General features: G+C 39.4%; 1 pseudogene; it reads right to left on the bottom strand.

Moving 5' to 3' along the window:
• Window positions 1–607: 607 nt before the first annotated feature.
• On the bottom strand, window positions 608–714 carry LOC113964208 (annotated as a pseudogene).
• Between the last annotated feature and the right edge of the window lie 12,838 nt (window positions 715–13,552).

Raw genomic sequence — 13,552 nt, forward strand, 5'->3', positions numbered from 1 at the left:
GCTTCTGTATTGTCTCTTAATCACACTGAAATGTCTGTTGAAGGATGTATCTTTGTTTTAACTTCCTGCTAGCTTTTTTCTTACACAGCCTGCCATTAAACGAAATTAATTGTATTCGTATTGTAACCATAATTTATAGGTTTTTAAAGAGCCACAGCACAGACCTTTTAAACCGACGGTTGCTCACAAAGAAGGTGAATGAGAGAAGGGTTATTCGATGTGTCTGAAAGAAAAAGAACTAGAGGAGCACCAATGGAAAAAGCAGGTAGGGCGTTCAATGCCAAGAGAAAGGGATGCTTCTTTCCACAGTGTGTTGAGAGGGTTACCGTGATCTCCTTGCTGCAGAATGTCAACATTTACCTGGCTTGGAAAAATCTGGAAAAGTCCTGGAAAAGTGTTTACACAAAGACTAGCTTTGGCCCAGAAAGTCCTCGAACCGTGGGTCACTGGAGCCTGGGAAGATACTGTTGAGAAATATTGCTGCATGCTCGCCTTGCTTTCACAGTTTTATCTCTGCATTCACTAGTACTCACTCCTCCCATCACCCTGATCCTTCAGGGGCACCACATTGCTATGTCAAGGCACAGAGCAAGTCCCAAGTTTACCTATATTATACCCATGTAATATCAAGACCTCAAACTAGAGATATGTCTGGTATTAAATTGACAAGAATGGATACTACACTAGATTTTGGCTAAAAGGCCAAGAATTTATGTGGAGATGAGATAGCAAGCCAGTTTTATCGAGAATGGCAGTTCCTATGGTCTCGTGGAGTTAGTCCTGTCTGTGTCTTTGTGGAGAAAATCAAGGCCCTCAAAATACAAAGAAGCCACTGTTCTGTACTAACGCCATTACTGGTGTGAGATATCAATGAGTGGAAGAAATACATGCCTTCATTTTTGCCTCCACATTTTAAAGTATGTAAGATTGTATTTTAGGTTTTGATAATGTCTTTCTTCATTTGCTAAATTTTGTTTCCATCCTAACTACTAATCCATTTTGCTCCTTTTCCTCATTTTTCCTTAGTTCTACATTTCAACACATCCTCCCATTTCCTCAGTGAATCTCACTTGATTGCTATAAACACAGCTCTTCTGGAGCTCCTTCAGTCTTAGACTCTCTGAAAATAGGAATACATTTGGCCCTTTGTCATCCTCAAGATTTGTATTGTATTAATCTGATTTTTAACACAGAAGCTTTTGCCACTGAAAAATTAGTGCCTCATCCAAAGTCTGTGATATTTGTAGAAAAGAAGATAAGCAGGTGCCAGACTGCTTGTCCTGTGCTCTATCTATAACATATTGCTGCGTCCTTCAGGCTGGAACCCACAGAAAAATACTTCTGCTATTGTTGGTCTGAAGACAGTTTCCTTCATCCCCTTTCCTTACCAAATGATGGTAAATCCAGCAATTCTAAGTTCCTGAATAAAGTGACGAGGCTCACTTTTGTGGAAAAAGGATTTAAACCCACCTAAAACTGTGAGCAAACACTCAGTGAAATATACACATCCTCCCACCACAGGTCAAAGCAATAAAATTGAGGAACTCTTTCATTTGTATATTCACAAATGCTCCTATATTCTAGGCTGAAACAAATGGTCAGAAAAGGCGAGATGCCAGAGAGACTTGAGGTGTGTTCACCCCAATGATGTTGCCAGTTAGCTGAATGTAGTTGCCAGTTAGCAACCCACTTTGTGCAAATTATGTAATATATGCTCTTTGAAACATGTGACTCAAAAAATGTTTCAATAACACAAGTTCACCTCATCCTTTTTGTACCAGACAATACATATGGCACCAACTTTGTACCAGATTTGCCTGTAAATATCGCTTCAACATTCCTTTTTTTGAGATTTTTCTCTATCAGACTGAACAGGATCCATCTGCAGATGATAGTTACCTTTAGATAAATCCTGATAGGTACCAGATATCTGCAGTCAATGTGCCATTTTCATTAAATGATAAAAGACAAACATCCCATTTAAAAGAAAACTAATAACTTTTGAGAAAAAGGGAAGGGCTTGATGAGATGATACCATACTATAAGCTTATGTTGTGGGCAAACAGAATCCTATAGTTCAAAGTAATTATCTCATCAGGTTCCAGCTCATTAGGATTGAAACTAGACATCATAATGAACAGTGGACTAATAATTCACCAATGAGAATTTGGTTTTAGTCCAGCTTGATATCTTTTCTGTAATATATTCGTTGGTTTCAGCTCATCACCCCCAGCTTCACTGGACAAGATGACACACCTCTTCATTTTCTATTCATCATAAGCCTATGGGTGAATTAGTAAATTAGATTAAATTTCCTTTCCCAGTGCCAGAGGGGCACTGGGAAATTTGCATGAGCTCCCTTCCCAGGACAAGGCACGTGGAGAAAAGGGAGAAGCAGGAATTGTCAGAGCAAGTTCAGTTTTGCCCCCTGGACCTTCTGCATTTTTGTGGAGGAGGGCAGAATGTATAGACACACCCTCTCTTCCACTCCAAAAAGATAGTGCTATGCCGATAAAGTGGGAGATCACTTCATAAATCAAAGGTGGATACAAAATATTTTGGGACATTAAGAACTATCTGCAGCAGGACAACTCTGTGGTAGATAGGAAATGGCAGAGTACAGATTATGGAGTTATTAGTCATGCTATCACTAAGAGGATTAAATTTTGATACTTTCTTTTCCTTAATATTGTTCTTCCCACTGTGATTTCTTTTTTTTACCCCTGCACCTGCCCTCTAAATATTAGATAACCCGAACATGAAAGAGAAGAACCTTTTTGACAGTAAAGCTGAAATCCTCCTGTTTCATCATGCATTCAAATGGGAACCAGACCAACTGAATCCTGACCTACTTATCAGACTGAAACTCCTGCTGGGAAGTATCAATAAAAAGGCCCACTGGGAGGTCATTCAGACTGGTCACGGTTATTATGGGAATTGTGAAAGAGAGGGTAGCTATACTAATAAAAATTCATTTTTATGTAGTCTTAATTTCTTAAGTATAAGTATGTACCTGTCCAAAGTGTGATAACTTTCCGCTGCAGTTTTCCTTTAAAAAAAGCTTCCAGGTCAAGTTCCAGTGACAATAAATAAGTCTGCCTCATTAATCAGACTACAGCACTTAATGGACCACTTAACAGAAATTGTTTCTCTGAGGGTGGCCAAGGGTCTTCACTGGCAGTAAACACAAAATGGCTGAAAGCTCACATAGTACCCCATCATGTTTAGCACACTCCTTAGAGCACGTAAAGTGATTTCAGGCTTTTTAAAAAATTGTTTTTAGCCCACATAAGGTAAAATAAAATAATCTCACTGGAATTTTCACTAATAACTTTTTGAAGCAAAAGATAAAAGCCTTGCAGCTTCAAGCACAGATGCAGTGAGTAGCAAAGCAGGCGGCTCCACACTTGCTCCTCAGCATGCATGTTTCTACCCAGCCTTTTCCCACAGTGGGCATAGGGAAGGAGTTTTCAACATCCCTGCAAACGGCTGAGCGCCTGGCCTGTTTCTGGCTTCATAAAATGAGCCCCAACCGAGAAGTCTCTGTCCTGCATTACATTTTTGGCAATTTCTTCAGGGTGAGGCAAGTTGTTTCTCTCTGCAGGCCTCCAATCCCTCCCTGTGCTGACTTAATATCAAGTATAAACACTTCACCACAGAGGCCCATGATGAGTTGCATGTGAAGGTCATGTTACCTTCTGCCATCCTTTCCCAATTTTCCTGTCAGTCTATATACCCTTTTAAATATGAGGTCATCTCTATGGTGGTGCCAACTATTATGATAAGTGAAAAGCATTTTAAATGTGTGTCTGCACACACACCTGTGTATTTTATATATATACATGTATGTATGCATTCCAAAAACAAAACATAAATTAAAATTACAGTCTCTTAATTTTAACAAAGAGCCAGATTGAGTTGAGCACACTGATGGATCAAAAGAAAAAAAAGAAAGGAATAAATCTCTCTCTCTCCACTTTTGAAATTTAGCCCAAGGGCAGCAATCACTGAGTTAAATTCTCTGGTCTGTGTGATGTAGAAGGTCAAACTACATGGCTGTAATGGTCCCTCTTGGCCTTAAATACCTATGAAAAAATATGGCACAGCTTTGCCTTTGCAGCAGATAGTAGGACACTTGCTTTACCCCCCCGTGTTAGGAGCCTGTGCCTGAAATCTGCCAGGGCAACATATATTTTTATTAGTAATTTCAGATTAAAAATATTAAGCACAGCAGTCAAGAAATTCATAGAATCATTCAATGCTGTTTTTAAAGACCTCGTCTATGATCTCATCGTTGCTACTAAAGCTTATGCTGTTTCCATGGCATTTAAGATTTACCAGTGACCCACCTTCTAAACTGTTTAAATTCTTATTAATATAAATTGAAATATATTTGTGATTTACATCCTTTTCACTCATTTAAGCTATCTAGAGCTTATTTAGAAGAAATATTCTTCAGTTTATTAGATGAGGGTACTGTACATCTTCCACAGCAGGAAGCCCCTTCTTTGTACAACATAGGTAATATCCTACACAACCCAACTTCTCTGTGCCTCATGATAAGCCTCTTGCATCTACAAAATAGACTTAGCTGAAAATGTCCCAATAGCATCTAATTATATTTATTTTACCTTATCATTAAAATGGTTACTTTATGCTCTGTTTATAGGGCAGTGGTATCTAGAAACAATTAAGATTTTGACAGAAAATCCAAATCCAGTGTATTTTCTTCCAACAGGGCTCTGGTAGCATGAAACAGCTCTGCTGGCTTGTGATTTGGTAACGTAATTTCTTGATTTTGAGTGATTTTAAATACACATTACATAAATATTTATCAGCATTTTATAATTTTGCACCTAATTTTAAACATCCTCCTCCACTGCATTCTGCCCCAGAGGCATAAGATACCACATAAAGGTAGAACTAGTCAAATAGCAAGAGAAAATACCACAAGACCATACATAAACCACAAATATAAAAGAATTTTTGTGCTTGGTGGAAAGGGGGAGAAGCATAAGTGATAAGACATGTACAGGGGCCAATATTTAGTTGAAAATATTTCTACCTTTCGTTTGGATTTTTAGAACAAGGAAACAATATCCAAAGAGGTGGGCATGGGCTGTGTCATTTGAAAAACACAGTTTAAATGCTATCACTCTTTCCATTAATATGTTGCAGCACAAGGTAATGGAAGACATTCCAGTATCATAGTTTCAGCTTGAGAGAGATGCTCAGGTGTATTTTTTTCCTGGATCTTGGAAGGCAACATATGACTGGCTATTAACATATTCACTTTCAGGGAAAGGACAGACCACTTTGAGCATCTAATGACACCTTTTCACGATCTTAACTTTTTGGTTATAAGCATAATGTCTACTCACTGTTCTTTGTGAAATAAAGCTGATGAGCAGGGAAGATCTTGAAGGGACTTAACACTTCATCTAGCAATATTATCAACTCCTTGCATTCAAATATCATGAATCAGTCTCTCTAAAATCATAAGATTTTATTAAATGTAAAAGGTAATTATGCTGTGGTTTAGTTTTTTGTTTTGGTTTTTGGTGGTTTTTTTTTTTTTTTTTTTTTTTTCCCTTTTTTTTTTGGCTAATTCACTTTAAAAGAAAGGAAAAGAACTTTCATGTAGACACTTCAGCAGTGTTTCCAACTATTTCTTGGCAACCACAAGACAAAGAAATGTGCTTCAAGAAAATGCAAGCTAAGATCATCATAAATTTAGGTGATAGGTACTGGGACTTGGTGAAGAAGATTCTGAAGTCATCCAAGCTTACAAGGAAATATGATGCAATTATAGAAGGAAACAACTACAAAACTCAGCTCCTCTAACACTTCTCTAAGTCCTCGTTGTCTATCAAAGAATCCAATTTCTTCTTCTCTTATCCCAGCTAAGCAAATTCCCAAGCTCATCCCACAGGTTATGGCACTTCTGTCCCCATACAAACATGCACAGTATTGAGAGTCAAGCAAATGGAGCTGTCTCTGATATGGTGTTCAGAAAGCACACTTACCTTGTTAAAACAAATTCTGTAAAAATTCATGGGAATTAGGAATAAAACTGTAAGCGCCCAAATCCTAAGCCCAACAGAACTGCAATGGCAATGCCAGCCCAAGATCCCCTGACCACCCTGAAGTACCACAACTTTTTTATTGAGCAAAATGATGGGAATTGCAAATGCAGGTATGCTACACCAGCCATGCAGACTGAAGAGAGCAAAGAAAAAGCCTGCCAGTCTTGCAGCTGATGGGCCCAATAGCCACAGGTAAGGACAATACAGTACATTAAAAATGACAACTCAGCACCAACGACTAATCAATGACATCTCTAAACTGCTTATTAAGGTTGCCATAGCAGTCTCTCAGTGTGCAGCTTCTCAGTGTACAGGGAGTATCTCCTTTTTAAAAAAAAAAATTAAAGAAGACTTTCTGAATTTTCTAAAGAGCCCTTTCTGAAATACCCATTTTTTTTCTACTTCTATTTATTTCAACCAAGTTTCAGTAGTTGAAAAGACAGATAAAAAGAATAATTAACTCCTAACAGATAGGAGGAATTACAGTCTACAGTTATGTTTTCTTTTCATTTTGTTGGTTGGTAGGTTACTTTAACTGTGAGCCTGATTGAATTAGAGGTCAATGAACAAGCTGTTCTGAGGCTGATACTGTTTTTTTCTTGATTCAGAAAAGTGAGCAGTGGCAGGCAGGACTTCCTCCTGACAAATTTGTTCCACAGTCCACAAACAGTAATTGGGTGTTGGTGCAGAATTTTTCCACATCTCTGGCAGTTGCTGTGCCTTCTAAAAGGACTACTCACTAGTCCTCCTGGACACAAGGAGGCAGGATGTGCAAGTTCACTTTGAAGACTACAGTATCAACAGTCTGTTAAGAATAACCTTTTATTTCTCTCTGAATTATTATCTAAGGAAACAGGGGAGGAAGTAAGGCTACCTCAGTTAATGAAAGGATCTGGATGACACTATGCTGAGACTCAGAGGAATCTACTCTCTTGAGAAGAATAAAACATTGAGTCATCTTTGTTACAACATGAAGTCATATCTTTCAGATGTAAGAACAGGGAATCTCCAGTGAAGCAAATACGCCTTAACTAGTCTACCATAGGTAGACTTCTGAGAAGCATATGACCAGGAGTACAGCCATAACCACTTCCTCAGTGTCATACCACTGAAGCAAATAGCTGAAAATTAGTGTTCTGTAGGAAAGCATGGCATTACCTTCATGAGGCCTCCATTTCACAAGGGAGTTGAATGAAAAGCAGGGATGACAATCATAAAGGCCATCAGAGCATGGGGAAGTTATACTCACAACGTCATTTGGAAAGTTTTACTGACTACAGTGAACAAATGATTATCAAAAAAAAATGAAAGTAAATCTTCATGTAAAAAGGAGGCATATTTTCTTAGCCATTATTTTCAGAAATCTGAAATTGAACCACAAACCAATGTTCCAGGTCAGCTAATAGACTGGAGGGATAGACTGGGAAAGCAGGAAATACTTAACCTAGTTTCACAGTCAGGAAAAACCTCAACTTTCACTATCAAGAAAAGAAACATACATCAAATCTACTGCCAGCGATGAGGAGAAATTGGAAGCACAAATCTTAAATACTCCAAACCACAATAATGACAAATCAAAAGGAAAATATATTTATTTTTAATGCTATTTTCTTGTGATTAGCTTAAGAAAGATACCATCATATCCAAGAAGGTTATTTTTGAACACAGAACATTGGCCAAAATGTTAGTTAAAAAAAGAGAAAGGAACTAAGGTAAATTTTTCATTAGATGCCATGTTATGTGTCTTGTATATTAAAGACTGCATCTGTTTCCCAAATAAAAATGGGCATTTGGTCTACACAGCAGCCAAATCCCTGGTTTTTAAAGTGCAAAAGAAACTTCGGTGAGGGCCAAATGGATTCCTGCTGGCATCTACCTGAACACTGTTCAAAAGCCTCCACTGCTGAATCCTTGTGTCCTCAGTGTAGTGATGCCCCACGCGTGAGCAACATGTGTACATGAGACTTGCCAAGGGTAGGCTCTACAGTCACTTTAACATGGTAGTCCATGAAGTGTTCCTGTTGGACATTATTTCATAATATCCATCTATTTGCTAATTTGATTTGGCCTTGCTTTCAGAATGTAAATGAAGTGCTTTGGCTGTAAAAAGCCCAGTTTTTTTGCCAGACCTGCTCCTGTTCCCCACACCCTTTTTCTCACTGTTTTTTGATATTTATAACTGCAATACTCAGAGTTGCATAAGTGTAAAGCAGAGTGTCTTTCTGTTTTCATGCATCTGCCCACGTGAAATTACCTCATTAGTAATTACTCATTATTAAAGTAAAAATGCGGCTAACATAGATTGCTTTTGCAGCCTTGTTACTTCAGAATGCCTTAAGACAGTGTAGAAGGATATGTGTCACTAAAATGTGTTTTCCAGAAAAGGAAACTGATTTCCTTGCATGTTCCTTGCATGAGCTTTATCCCTCCCCCCTTTAACAAAGCTTAATATGGGATGAGCATTTTGTCACTTACTGTTTTAACTTACATTGCAATATTGCATGGTTCTGACCTTGAGAATAAAAAGCAATTTTTGTCAGCTTAAAAAAAATTTCATCCATTTTGTTCTTAGAGGCATTTTAAGATAGTAAGCCCCTAACCTTTTGCTATCACATTTCTGTCCAGTATGGCTGCAAAGAACATACAGGCTCTGATTTCCAACCTGTTTATACATATTTAAGAGAGAAGAAAACGGAGAAGGCAGAAGTAAAAAAAATGATTTTCCACAGTCACAAAAGCCGGTCAGAGAAGCACAGCTGGGTGTCGGATCAGGATCTCTTGGCAGCCAGCCACAAGAGATGCACAACAGAGAAAAAACATTTCCTGTAAGGAAGCATTTGATTTTCAAAGCTGCATGAAATGTTCACAAGAAAACCATGTAAATGCCCACTGGATCGGAGGGTGGGGAGGGGAGGATTTCATTAGTAACTGGAAGCCCTCTCTTATTTCACTAGAAGATTTGCTTGTCACAAGCATTGCCAGCTAGCCTGAGGTGATTTTCATGTTTTGTATCAAAACCAAGCAAACATGAAGTCTCTAGCAGTTTCAATGTGAATTTGCTTTGAAGTTCATTTCAGTGAGACACTAGTCAAACTCCATGGATAAGGAAGGATTTTTAGTTCCTAAAGAAAGACAACAACATTTTCCTGAGTCTCTGCAAAAGTAAAGGACAACTTTCTCTGAAGTGCTAGTAAATACATACTTAAACTGCAAGCAGCTGCAAGGACTAAAGACATTACAGCTGCTCCTCCTCTCCCACACTACAGCTGTTTTCCACCAACCCACTACCAGAATTTACTGCCCCAAAGACACCCCAGTGGGTCCACACGTGCCCCCCCGAGCCTGCAACAGTGCACACTGAGCCCTGCCAGTTTAAGCCACCAATAAAGCAGTTTGAGACAAGTTGATGAATCTGTGCTGCAACAGATGAAGGTGTGCTTACATCATCTTTTTCATCAGCATGGCAGTGGGGCCAGCTGCCAAGTCCTTAAATGCACTAGTTGTATTTGGAAGTGCTGCAGAGCTCACGGATATCTCCCCCAGTAGATATCTAGCCCAGCTAGTGGTATCCTTTGGGTGATGTCACTAATACTCACATCCTCAGGTTTGGGCATGAGCTATGTCATGTAGGAGCAGAAAGAGATGTGATCTCTTCTGAGTGTGGATGAGCCAACTGCGGGTATAAAGATACCAGCAACTCTGCTTTTCTCTTGGATTGCTCATTTCACCAGAGGGAAGGTGACAACTTTACTGTGCTGCTACACTTACAGTGCTTTGCTTTTACGGGTGCACTCCTTCGGCTTAAGTATTTATTACTGAAGTGTTGTAGGAGCCCATTTCACAGACCATGTTCCCCTTGCGCTATGTACTGTACCTGGGCAGAAGAGCGTGACAGTCCCCATCCAAAGAATTTATGGCCTATGCATAAAATATTGGGTCAGAATGGCCAGGGAAGGGAGTAAAATAAGAAAATGTCAGGCAGCCATAAAGTCTTTTAAGAAGCAATGTGGAAAGGAAGAGTCTTATGAAGGATGATAGGATCCAAAAGAAGCTGCTTTGCAGAGCTTCACAGGATGGTCCTTCTGAGTGTGAAAAATGTTTATAAATGAAATGAGTGCTCAGAGAAGACCAGGACCATGTGTTATCAGAGGTGGAAGCTAACTCTTCAATACTGAGGAGGTGATTATAGGTAGGGAGAAGACAGGTCACGATAAGCCTTGAAGTGAAAACAAGTAGCTTAAGTTTCTGGAGCAAGACAATGGGAAAGCACAGAGAACAGACAACATGGTTAAACTTAAGCGTTGGGAAAGTTATCTTTGCAGGAGCACTGGGGATTGGTATGGTACATCTGTCAGATTTATGATGGGATGAGTACAGTGATTGATCCATAAGATAACAAGAGCTGAAGTTGTAACAGCAAAGTTGTAGTTGTCTGAGAGAGAAGGATGTATTGCATAGATGGCATGCAGAATGAACTTATGAGACTGGGTTATAAATGGAAGGGATAAGAAGGGATGTCAAAAACAGTGAGGCTAAAAGAGGAGGCAGTAATTCAGGTTCACATCTTTCCTAGTGAGAAAGGTGCATGGTACTCTTTGTGTAAAAATGATAACATGCTTTGGTCGTGCAGCCATTGCTGTGGCTTGCCACTGGAACAGAAGAGCCAGTGCCAAAGGAGTTCCATGGCTCTGAGGCTGAACAGCATCGCCTGGCCCCAGTGCCCACAGGGAAGAAAGAAGGATAAAGGTGGAGAATATAATGAAATATAAGTACAGAGACAGTGGCACAGGGAGGTGCCACAAAGGAAAGTGGGTCAATGACCCTGTTATGGATGGTATAAATACACAGTTGCAGAGAAGAGGTGTGAGGATAAGCAAAGGAAGGGAGGAAGATGACACATCTGTTCATTTGCTCTTGTGAGAAATTTGCAGAATCAAACAAAGGATCAGAAAAGGGAAAACAACAGCTTCAGTGACTAAGTAGTTTGGATGCAAAATAAGATGGTTGCATAAGATTTTATTTAGCTCTTGGCTAAAAAAAAAAAAAATGGAGAAAAAAGGCCTGAAAACAGAAAGCTTTTACCTCTTAGAAGAGTTCCCTTGATAAACCCGAATCCCCACTACTCTTGGGTAGAACACAGGCTTAGCTGAGTTATCCGTACCTCGGCTCATGATTCCCTAGCAGCCAGAACCCCATTCTCCCAAGTTCTGCTACCTCCAATAGCAAAATGGCACCAGATGACACCTGGTTATGCCCAAACTCCAACTTCTGCCATGAGGATGAGGAATAAGAGCACAGTACCAAAGGCGTTGTGCCTATATAGGACAAGAGATCTTTTTTTTTGGTTGCCTTGTATTTTTGCTGGGGTGTGAAACAGAACTCTGTCCTTGCCTTTTCTGCTTCCTGCTGTTAGGAGGCTGCTTAATAATTCAGTTATCTCTCCCCAAAGGAAGCTCCACTGGCCTGCTGCTTGCTCAAGCCAGTTACTGCTGCTCAGCAATGAAGTCTGAAGTGTCACAGACTTCCAGGGGCCCCTTTGGCACTAAGTCTTTTGTATTCCAGTGGCCAGCAGCAGCTCCTTAACTCTTTGACAGCCAAAGCTCATTATAATTTTCGTATAATTAAACAGTGCTGCTCATTCCCCTCAGTAGATTATCACAGCAAATTGATGGCTATTTGAAGGAACTGCCACAATAGGAGACAAAACACTGGCAACAGATAAAACAAAAGGATGCACACAAAGCTCTTTAATTAAACTCCGTGAAGAGATATGAATTCTAGCAGAGATTTTAGTTACCCTGCTGAGTCTCCTTCTGATTAGCTACAATGCATCTGCTGGCTTTCTTAGTATCCATCTGTACTGCTAAAGAGAAATTTATTCTTGCTACAGAAGATGACCTCAAAGATGTCAGTTGTGGATAGTCTAATAGTTTACTTATGTTGACAAAGTGGTTCTGAGTTCTTCGTGATGTGTTGAAGTGAAGAACCTTCCTCTTTACATATAATGATGTGCTTAATATGCGCACACACACACACACACGTATGTAACCACAGAAAAATAACAATGAGAGGGTAGCATGAAAGCCAAAAGAGGTTGGAAAATTGTGAGGGAAAGGATTTTTTCTCCAGGTTGCTAAAACTTCTTATCATCACAATTACTTTTTCTTTTGGCATGCATTATCTGTTTCCTCCCCTCCTTCCCTCCAGCATCCAGGTGCAGAAACTACAGTGAAGGCTAATGGATGGGACAAGGAAAAAAAGTCATAGGATACATACTGTAAGGCATATTAATCATAAGTTAGGCTGTCACTTTGAAGTTTGTTTTTCTTTCAAAAAATTAAGGAAAAAAAAGAGGAAAAAAAGAGAGAAAGAATAAGAATTGAAAACAGATCTGTCATGGAGCATTTGTAAGAGGCAGTGCCACAAAACCCTTTGGGGCTTTCCATTCAGGTCATAAGAGATCTGGTTAAAATCGCATTGGTCCTTAATCCACAGGTAATTGACAGCACGGTTGTCAATGACTCAGTGTGGTATACTGCTGCAGTGCTCATTACTACTGCAGACCTTTAATCAGAATATTTTTAGTCACATGAACCTATTGGGACAATAGACACTATTTAGTCACAAGCCTATTGAGACAAAAGACAACTTGCACATTTATCATAACTAATTACCTGCTGACATATTAAAAGTCGTTACCATCTAGCATCCAATTCAGAGGAATGTATTTGATGGAACAAGACCAGACCATATAATGTACATGTACAGCCTCAAAACGCTCATGAGAAACAGTTGTTCCCTGTGCTAAACATGGTGCAGGTTTTTTTCCCTTTACAGTCCCAGGAACTTGGGTGGATGAAAGACCTCTTCCTCATCCCTTATGGAGCTCTGAAAATATCCCAATTCTGCCTAATTTATACAGCTTAGTCCTCAGAGTCCTCATCAGCTGCCAATATCCTACTGTGAAGGCTCCATTAAATCTTTTATTTATTTGTCCATAGAGGCCACTGAAGAATGTCACAAGGTATTTCCTTTTCCAAAGTAGATTCAACTAAACACAAATTAGGCCCTAACATTATTCTGGATAAGGGTATGTACTCATATTTTTGCCAGACTACCAACAGTCTGCAGGGAGTAAATATTCCCATGCTTGATTTCTGACCACCTTATGTGCAAGTAGGTGCAGATTTGTTACAGTCATGACTTGGCAGTATTTTACATTCATGCTTTGCAATGTCACATGCAAATGAACACAAAGTTCAAAACAATGGGGAAAAAAGTATCACACTGATTCTCTCTGCATATGCCTCAGCCTCTTCTGTCCCACTGAGGAAGCTGAAGTCTAAGGCCAGATTTTTTTTTAAATTATAAGTGAATAGTAATTAAAAGTGGAATGTTCCAGCACAGTTCCGGCAGAGATTTCATTTTAGCACTAAACAGTAGGTTTACTGGTAACTCAGATAACT

Source organism: Neopelma chrysocephalum, unplaced genomic scaffold (assembly GCF_003984885.1).
Source record: "Neopelma chrysocephalum unplaced genomic scaffold, ASM398488v2 Primary Assembly neopelma1_26, whole genome shotgun sequence".
NCBI classification, from domain to species: Eukaryota; Metazoa; Chordata; class Aves; order Passeriformes; family Pipridae; genus Neopelma; species Neopelma chrysocephalum.